The sequence below is a fragment of the Rhincodon typus genome, chromosome 6 (genome assembly GCF_021869965.1).
Source record: "Rhincodon typus isolate 14 chromosome 6, sRhiTyp1.1, whole genome shotgun sequence".
In the NCBI taxonomy this organism is placed as follows: domain Eukaryota; kingdom Metazoa; phylum Chordata; class Chondrichthyes; order Orectolobiformes; family Rhincodontidae; genus Rhincodon; species Rhincodon typus.
The window spans coordinates 39,534,915-39,544,387 of NC_063337.1; the positions used below are offsets into that span (position 1 = coordinate 39,534,915).

Sequence of the window (9,473 nt, forward strand, 5' to 3'; positions counted from 1 at the left end):
TAGTTTCCATTTATGAATGTGGGGATAGGCATTCACCACTGGCAGGAGGACATAATTGAGTAATATTGGGGGCAGCAAAGTGGCTCAGTGGTTCGCACTGCTGCCTCACAGTGCCAGAGACCTGGGTTTGATTGCAGCCTCGGGTGACTGTATGGAGTTTGCAAGTTTTCCTTGTGTCTGCGTGAGTTTCCTCCGAGTGCTCCGGTTTCCTTTCACAGTCCAAAGAGATGGATTGGCCATGCTAAATTGCCCATAGTGTCCAGGGACGTGGAGACTGGGTGGATTAGCCATGGCAAATACAAGGTTAGAGGGATACGGTAGTGGGGTGAGTCTGGGTGGTATGCTCTTCAGAGACTCAGCGCGGACTCAATTGGCTGAATCTCCTGCTTCCACGCTGTGGGGACTCAATGTAATTGCAGGTTTTTTTGTTCCCTAGTTCTAGCCAAATTGATTATTTCCTTAAACCTTGAGATATGCTTTTTCTACAGCACTACAATGTTCTCCTTTACCAATTCTGAGAAACCTACATTTTGCCTTTCCAGAGATAACACAGTGTGGAACTGGAGGAACACAGCAGGCGAGGCAGCATCAGAGGAGCAGGAAAGCTGACGTTTCGGGTCAGGATCCTTCTTCAGAAATTCCTCCAGCTCCACACTGTGTTATCTCTGACTCCAGCATCGGCAGTTCTTACTATCTCTTTTTGCCTTCCCTATTTTTTTTTGAACACCTGATAACTAGGAGTATTTTATGTCCAGTTCTGTACTTCATTCAGCCACATCTTTATTATAGCCACAACATCATAACTCCATGTGATAATTTACACCAGTAACCTAGCAATTTTATCTTTCATGTTCTGTGAAATCACATAATTGCATAGTAATTCTGATCTATTTCTTTCTATAACTCCACATGTTAACATGTACTCTCTATTCTAATGCTGTCTTTCTCCCCCCATCTTCTATGCATGCCTGTTCCAAGGTGATTAGATAATGGGGGAACCTGTACGTGTGCATCATAATCTCATTCGTTGGCTCTCACAGCCTTGCTAAGTTCCTTTAAAGCACAACAGCAGACACCTTGCAAAGATCTCAGTCCCAGCTATAGTCAACACCTTTGGATTGTACAGGGGCCACCTCACCCAAAGTTAGTACCAGTGTCCCAGGAATCTAAAACCCTCCCTCCTGCACTATATTTCCAGTCACACATTCACCTGTGTTATCCTCCTATTTCTGTAGCTGCACGTGGCATTGATAGTATTCTACAGACAACTGATTTTGAAGTCCTGCTTGCTAATTTTTAACCAAGCTCCATAGATCTTGACTGCAGGACCACATTGACCTTCCTACTAATGTCTTGGTACCATGTCGACCTTAACCTTTGGCTGTTCACCCTCCCCCATGAAAAATGTCCTGCAGCCAATCTGTGACATCCTTGGTTCTGGCACCAGGGAGGCAAGACCCCTTGCAGGAATCATGCTCCAGCCACAGAAACGCATGTCTATTTGCCAACTAATGAATCCCCTACCACTACTGACTGCTCTCGCACTCATCTTCCTTCCCACATGTACAGCTGGGCTACCTGTGATGCCTCAATCCAGCTACTACTGCACTCCTTCAGGAACCATCACCTTCATCAGTGTCCAACACGGAAAAACAATTTGTGCATGGGTCACCAGGGGACCAATGCACTACCAGCAGTTTTGACTATCCCTCTGAACATGCTATCCGCATAGTTCTAATAAAACAAATAAGGGCTGAAGCAATTAGTACCTGGCTAGGATGAGAATAAATGATCCTTTTTGGGGTGAATGAAGATACGTACCCAGGATTGGAGACATCTGTTCATTGTAACAATATGGACTGACAAGGTTAGAATTTAGGGATGTGGCTAAAGGTGTATAAATTCATTATTTCTTGTATTCAGCAGAGTTTTCATTCTAGCTAGTCTAGAGTGGAATCTCTCTCTGTGTTTGCTTGAAAAATGGTCAAAAACCTGTACTCAGCATTCCTATGGTTGATCTTAGAAGTAACTACAACGGAAAAAGAAATCACATGATGCACATTTTTAGGTGTATAAAGACAATGCTGCTTTTCAAAGTAGTGAGGGAATAGTTGGAGATGGAGTGGCAACAAGAGCCTTTGACTCAAGGAAATTCCCCTGTTAGCATTGCAGAGGAAGAGGCTAAAAAGAGAGCTGATAGAGGGTTTCCAAGTAATGAGGGGCTGAATAGAGTAGAGAAGGAGAAACTATACCTGCTTGTAAGAGGAACAAGAACAAGACAGCACAGACTTAAAATGATTTGCAAAAGTAGCAAGGATGATATGCGAAAAAACATTTTCACTCAGTCAGTGGTTAGGGTATGGAACGCACTGCTTGGAAGCTTGGTGAAGTTAGATTCAATTGAGGTATCCAATGTATAAAATAAATGGATAAAAATAATGTGCAAGGGTGTGGGGAAGAAAGCGGGAAAGTGGCACCAGGCAATAATGCTCATTTGAAGAACTGGTGCCAAATAGCCTTGTGTGCTTTCTGTGTAAGACTTCTGTGATTCTGTGAATGTGAAAAGGAACACTTACCCCAACTATTTCAGAGATAGTAGTAGGAACTGCAGATGCTGGAGAATCTGAGATAACAAGGTGTAGAGCTGGATGAACACAGCAGGCCAAGCAGCATCAGAGGACAAGGTGTAGAGCTGGATAAATTTCTGAAGAAGGGTCTGGGCCCGAAATGTCAGCTTTCCTGCTCCTCTGATGCTGCTTGGCCTGCTGTGTTCATCCAGCTCTACACCTTGTTATCTCACTTACCCCAACTTTCTGCTTCTTGTGAGGTGACCAATCCTGTATCCATACTGATATGTTACCTCTATCCTATGTGCTTTTGTGTAGCAATGTTTTAAGTGGTACTTCATAGAATGTCTTTGGAAATCCAAATACAGGACACATATGGGGTTCCCCATTATACACCCGTCTTGGTACTTTCTGAAATAACTCTAACAAATTAGGCAAGCACATTTACCCGTTCACAAATCATGTTGATCCTACCTAAACGTATTGATTTCTAAATGTTCTACTGATACTTTCTTAATAACGGATTAAAGCATTTTATAACAAATCTTTGACCAACTGAGCTACGAAGAGGGAGGTTCCAGTTTCCTGTTGGCCCCTTTCCGTGCAGGCTGCAGCGACTCAGAAAGGTAGTAATTTTCATTTAAAAAGTTGTCAACATGATGAAACTACTACAAAGGTGTTTGTGCATGCCATACAATAGAAGTAGCAAGAAACCCATAATTAATTAGTCACATTGAAGCTTGGCAGTCCTGCACAATTAGTCATGTATGGTGAACAACTAAACAATTAACCCAAGCAAGTGGGTTTAATATTCCCATCCTTATTAATGAGTATGCCTCGTACATTTTTATGCAAAAGACAAGGCTGGTCGGCTCTTTTCACACAGTGGTAGTGCCCCTACCTCTGAGCCAGGAGACCTGAGTTCCAGTTTTACCTGCTCCAGAGGTGTATCATAACATCCATGAACATAAGACCATAAGACATAGGAGCAGAAATTAGGCTATTCGGCCCATCAAGTCTGTTCCACTATTCAATCATGGCTGATAAGTTCCTCACCCCCATTCTCCCGCTTTCTCCCCGTAACCCTTGATCCCCTTACATTAAGAACAGAACAGCTTATGATCCTTTGATTATCAGTCATTTGTGAATTTGCATCAGGATCAGCAAGGCGAAGGAATGGTCTAATCTGTTTTCTGGGACATTAGTGATAATATTAAGACAGTAACACCTTGAAACCAGAGTTCTAACAGAATGGTTTGGAAAGGGTGTTCACATGAACTTTAATGGAGGAAATAGGCTAAAGGTAGATCCAGGTGGAAAAGACATTATAACCAGTAATTCAAAGCAAAGGGAAGAGAATAGAAGTCAAATCAGATACTTAGGCAATGCAGATATAGGTAGTTCTGCTGTAGTGTGTGTTTTGTTAACATGAATTGGCTGTAATGTAACTGATGAATAATGGATGCTGTTTGGATAACGCAAACTTTCTACTGTATATGTATAGCAATTTTCTATAATAATTTCCCTATAATGTGATTTTCTATGGCACAAGGTTATGCAAGAATGCAACTACCATGTTATAGGAGAACTACCTGTAATCGGAAAACTAAAAGGTTAATAAATTTGCAGATAACATCAACATTGAAGGAAACATTCAAGTTTCAGAAAAGATTTACAAGGATATTGCCAGGGTTGGAGGGTTTGACCCATAAGGAGAGGCTGAATAGGCTGGGGCTATTTCCCCTGGAGTATCGGAGGCTGAGGGGTGACTTTATAGAGATTTATAAAATCATGAGGGGCATGGATAGGGTAAATAGACAAGGTCTTTCCCCAGGGTGGGGGGAGTCCAAAACTAGAGGGCACAGGTTTAAGCTGAGAGGAGAAAGATTTTAAAAGGGACCTAAGGGGCAACTTTTTCATGCAGAGGGTGTGCATGTATGGAATGAGCTACCAGAGGAAGTGGTGAAGGCTGGTACAATTACAACATTTAAAAGGCATCTGGATGGGTATATGAATAGGAAGGGTTTAGAGGGATATGGGCCAAATACTGGCAAATGGGACTAGATTTATTTAGGATACCTAGTCAGCATGGACGAGTTGGACGGAAGGGCCTATTTCCGTGCTGTACATCTCTATGACTCTAATTCGGTAAGAATAATAAGTGCTGACTTTGCCAACAATGCATATTGTCCATGATTGAATAAAAACAAATTACCGGAAGTCACGGCAAATTATTTATTGTGCCTACCGGAATCAAGTCCTTTCCTAGGTACAGCTCTTTTTTAAAAAATTATGAGACGGAAGCATTTGTCTAAACTTTTACATTTTCATCGACATTTTCTTTTGCTTATCGATCCAGTAGCCAGAAAATTAGGGCGGATACTGAATATCGCAACGATTACTTTTCTCGCCGCCGTCTTCTTTTAGTTAGTTGTGGGCACCTTCAACAAACTTAACGTTGTGATGTCTTACCTTGACTCCTTTTCGTCGCGGTTCAGGCAACTAAATATTTTTTTAAAAATCAGATATTAGAATGTGAAAAAAAATCACAAAAATGCTTCCATCCTCGTTCGGTAATTAAGGAAATTGTCACTTGTCCCGGATGTAATGTTAATTTGTATTTTCTGCAACCGGATCAACGAAATATAGGAATATCAGGAAAAAAATGGTACCGATAAACGGTAGAAACATACTACAAACACCGTCCAAAACAAACAGTCAAATAATGGAACACACAAAAAAAATGCTGAAGAAGCTCAGCAGGTCAAATAATAGAAACAGAATAACAGGGAAGAACAAGCGAAAGTTTCTCCAATCATGACACAAAAATGTGCGCAACAGGCATAAAGAATCTAACTGGATTGAAATTGTAGTTAAAATTTAAAATGACAATCGCCTTTTTTTTTCAAATGTAAAATTGAGTACACTAACCCCAAAAGTTTCTGCAACAAATTTCTGATTCATCTTAACAACTTTCTGCATTAGATATATTTGCTCATTGGCATGTTCCAGTAAAGTTTTAATGTTAAAGAAAAATTAATCATTTATATTCAGTACCAACAACAGATGATAAAATGAAAAGGTCGTCATGATGTTAGAATACTTTTTAAAAGTTTCCTTGAAGTGTTTTCATGTTACACCATGTAAATAAATCAATTATAATATGTATGACTATGTCGCAAAAGTTAATCAAATTCTTTTTGTTTCAGAGATAGTAGGAACTGCAGATGCTGGAGAGATAGTTTTTCTGAAGAAGGGTCTCGGCCCGAAACGTCAGCTTTCCGGCTCCTCCGATGCTGCTTGGCCTGCTATGTTCATCCAGCTCTACACCTTGTTATCTCAAACTCATTTTGTGCTGTTATTTCATGGAAATGTTACCTCTTTATTTTTGTGATCAATTTATATAGATTTTCTTTGTACAATTGTGTAATTATGTTGCTGGCTAGACAAAAAAAAACGCATTTAAGTTGTACAAAAAACCCCGAAAGAACTGCTGATGCTAGAAATCAGAAACAAAAACAGAAATTGCTGGAAAAACTCATTAAAATTGTAGTTGCTGGGTGTGATCTTGTGAGGAGGACTACAATTCCCAGAGTGCTGAGAGAGTGGGTGCATGCCCAGTTAGAGCCGCGGTTTAACGTTTCAAAATGGCGGTAGATTTAAGATTAATGTGGGGAAATTGGGATTGTCAGTTAAACTGCCGTTCTCGTGCACATTGGGGAAATGCCGGCTGTTCGTTTCTGGAAGCCGTCTTGGTGTCTTAGCGATGGTGAGTTTTACTGATGCTGTGTGAACTGCGTTAGTAAAACCGAACAGTTTGTTCTATCGGTGATTGTGGTATATGCCAATACTGGCGAGAAACAGCCCTCCTCGGCTGAAAATTAGCCTGTTGATCGCATCTCTTGATTCCTTGGCTGTTTGCACAATGCTAACTGCAGTTGTTTTAATGTTTAATTTATGCATACGCTGTGAGAATGACGCCAGACTGATAACTGCCGAGAGGCTTTTGACATCAGTGTTTGCTGATGAAACCATCAAGTGGCAACTTAAAATGCAAAAGCCACCTTGATGAAACAGACGGTTACGGTAATATAATTAGCGCAATAAGATTTATGATGTTAGAGGTGATACATCGATTAATTCAATTGTTTGAACCACTTCTGATTAATTAATACGATTTTAAAACTTGTGATATGCTATTGATTGCTTAGGTACACTTGGAAGTAATGGAGTGGAGTAATGGAGGAATAGGCCTTCAGAAGTTGAATGTCGCACGATGGCTTTATAGCAGATTTTGAAGCCAATCTGATTACTGATGTGGTCGGATGTGGGTGCAAAATTTGGATAAAAGACAGTTTTCTAAGTGTTTTTCTTCTGAGTGGATACAAGTACATAGGATATTTGGCATAGAAATAGGCCATTTGCCCAACATGTCTGGTGTTTATGTTTCTCTGAAGTCTCCTCTGAGCATTCCTCATCTAAAATTGTTGAAATAATCTACTCCCCTTTTATCTTTATTTAGCTTCCTCTTAAATGTGTCTATGGTATCTCAATCAATCACTCCCGGTGGCTGTGCATTCTACGTTCTCACCACTCTGGAGGAAAGATTTCTATTGATTTTCTTGATTATAAATGGGGAGTAAAGTGTTCTCTCTTTATCCATTCTATCAAAATCTTCCAAGCATTTAGACAGCCTGTTGAAATGGATAGGGAATATATCTCAGATGTAAATTAATCCAGAGAACTGTGAAATTACAGAGATAGTAGGAACTGCAGATGCTGGAGAATCCGAGACAACAAGGTGCAGGGCTGGATGAACAGAGCAGGCCAAGCAGATTTCTTTTTCTAATTCTGTTGAATGCAGCTATTGCTTGCTGGGCCATTTGTTGCCTGTCGCTAGATGCCCTTGAGAAGGCAGGGTAGAGCTGCTTCCTTGAACCACTGCAGTCCACGTGCTGAAGATAGACCAACAGTGCTGTTAGGGAGGTAATTCCAGGATTTTTAGCCAGTGACAGTGAAGGAATGGTAATATATCTCCAAGACAGGATGAGTGGCTTGGAGGGAAACTTGCAGGTGGTGGTTTTCCCAAGTACCTGCTGCCCTTGTCCTCCTAGAAGGAAGTGCTAGTGGGTTTGGAAAGTGCTGTCTGAGGAGCTTTGGTGAATTTCTGCAGTGCATCTTGCTGATAATGCACACTGCTACAGAGATTTGTGGTGGTGACTAAATATTTGTGCTGCTTTGTCCTGGATGGTGTCAAGCTTCTTGAGGGTTGTTGGAACTGCATGTGTCCAGGCAAGTGGGGAGTATTCCATCACACTCCTGACTTGTGACTTGTAGATTGTGGACAGGCTTTTGGGAGCGAGGAGGTGAGTTCCACTCTCCAGCATTCCTACCCTCTGAGATTACAAGGTGTAGAGCTGGATGAACACAGCAGGCCGAGCAGGAAGGCTGACGTTTCGGGCCGAGACCCTTCTTCAGAAATGGGGGAGGGGAAGGGGTTTCTGAAATAAATAGGGAGAGAGGGGGAGGCGGATAGAAGATGGATAAAGGAGAAGATAGGTGGAGAGGAGACAGACAGGTCAAAGAGGCGGGGATGGAGCCAGTAAAGGTGAGTGTAGGTGGGGAGGTAGGGAGGGGATAGGTCAGTCCAGGGAGGACGGACAAGTCAAGGGGGCGGGATGAGGTTAGTAGGTAGGAGATGGGGGTGGGGCTTGAGGTGGGAGGAAGGACAGGTTAGGTAGACGGGGACGAGTTGGGCTGGTTTTGGGATGCGGTTGGGGGAGGGGAGATTTTGGAGCTTGTAAAGTCCACATTGATACCATTGGGCTGCAGGGTTCCCAAGCGGAATATGAGTTGCTGTTCCTGCAACCTTCGGGTGGCATCGTTGTGGCACTGCAGGAGGCCCAGGATGGACATGTCGTCTGAGGAATGGGAGGGGGAGTTGAAATGGTTTGCGACTGGGAGGTGCAGTTGTTTATTGCGAACCGAGCGTAGGTGTTCTGCAAAGCGGTCCCCAAGCCTCCACCTGGTTACCCTGATGCAGAGGAGGCCACAACGGGAACAGCGGATGCAGTATACCACATTAGCAGATGTGCAGGTGAACATCTGCTTGATGTGGCAAGTCTTCTTGGGGCCTGGGATGGGGGTGAGGGGGGAGGTGTAGGGGCAGGTGTAGCACTTCCTGCGGTTGCAGGGAAAAGTGACGGGTGTGGTGGGGCTGGAGGGGAGTGTGGAGCGGACAAGGGAGTCATGGAGAGAGTGGTCCCTCCGGAAAGCAAATAAGGGTGGGGAGGGAAAAATGTCTTTGGTGGTGGGGTCGGATTGCAGATGGCGGAAGTGTCGGAGGATGACGCGTTGAATCCGGAGGTTGGTGGGGTGGTACATGAGGACGAGGGGGATTCTGTTTTGGTTGTTATTGCGGGGAGGGGGTGTGAGGGATGAGTTGCGGGAAATGCGGGAGACACGGTCGATGGCGTTCTCGACCACTGAGGTGGGGGGGAAGTTGCGGTCCTTGAAAAACGAGGACATCTGAGATGTACGGGAGTGGAATGCCTCATCCTGGGAGCAGATGTGGCAGAGACGAAGGAATTGGAAATAGGGAATGGCATTTTTGCAGGAAGATGGGTCGACTGTGTCTTCCGCATTTCCTGCAACTCATCCCTCACACCCGCTCCCCACAATAACAACCAAAACAGAATCCCCCTCATCCTCACGTACCACCCCACCAACCTCCGGATCCAACGCATCATCCTCTGACACTTCCGCCATCTGCAATCCGACCCCACCACCAAAGACATTTTTCCCTCCCCACCCTTATTTGCTTTCTGGAGGGACCACTCTCTCCATGACTCCCTTGTCCGTTCCATACTCCCCTCCAGCCCCACCCCACCTGGCACTTTTTCCTGC

General features: G+C 43.5%; 2 protein-coding genes across 5 annotated transcripts in view; one reads left to right on the top strand and one right to left on the bottom strand.

Annotated features, from left to right (window-relative positions):
- Positions 1–5,265, bottom strand: part of parp4 (poly (ADP-ribose) polymerase family, member 4) — a 130,932-nt gene extending 125,667 nt beyond the window's left edge. Inside the window, exon 1 of the mRNA XM_048598301.1 lies at positions 5,040–5,265. The gene's annotated coding sequence lies outside the window, so the exon portion shown is untranslated. The remainder of the gene's footprint in view (positions 1–5,039) is intronic.
- Positions 5,266–6,157: 892 nt separating this feature from the next.
- The window catches only part of LOC109935652 (centromere protein J), a 71,103-nt gene continuing 67,787 nt past the window's right edge, over positions 6,158–9,473 (top strand). For all 4 annotated transcript variants that reach the window (XM_048598280.1, XM_048598278.1, XM_048598281.1 and 1 more), the window contains exon 1: positions 6,158–6,336. The gene's annotated coding sequence lies outside the window, so the exon portion shown is untranslated. The remainder of the gene's footprint in view (positions 6,337–9,473) is intronic.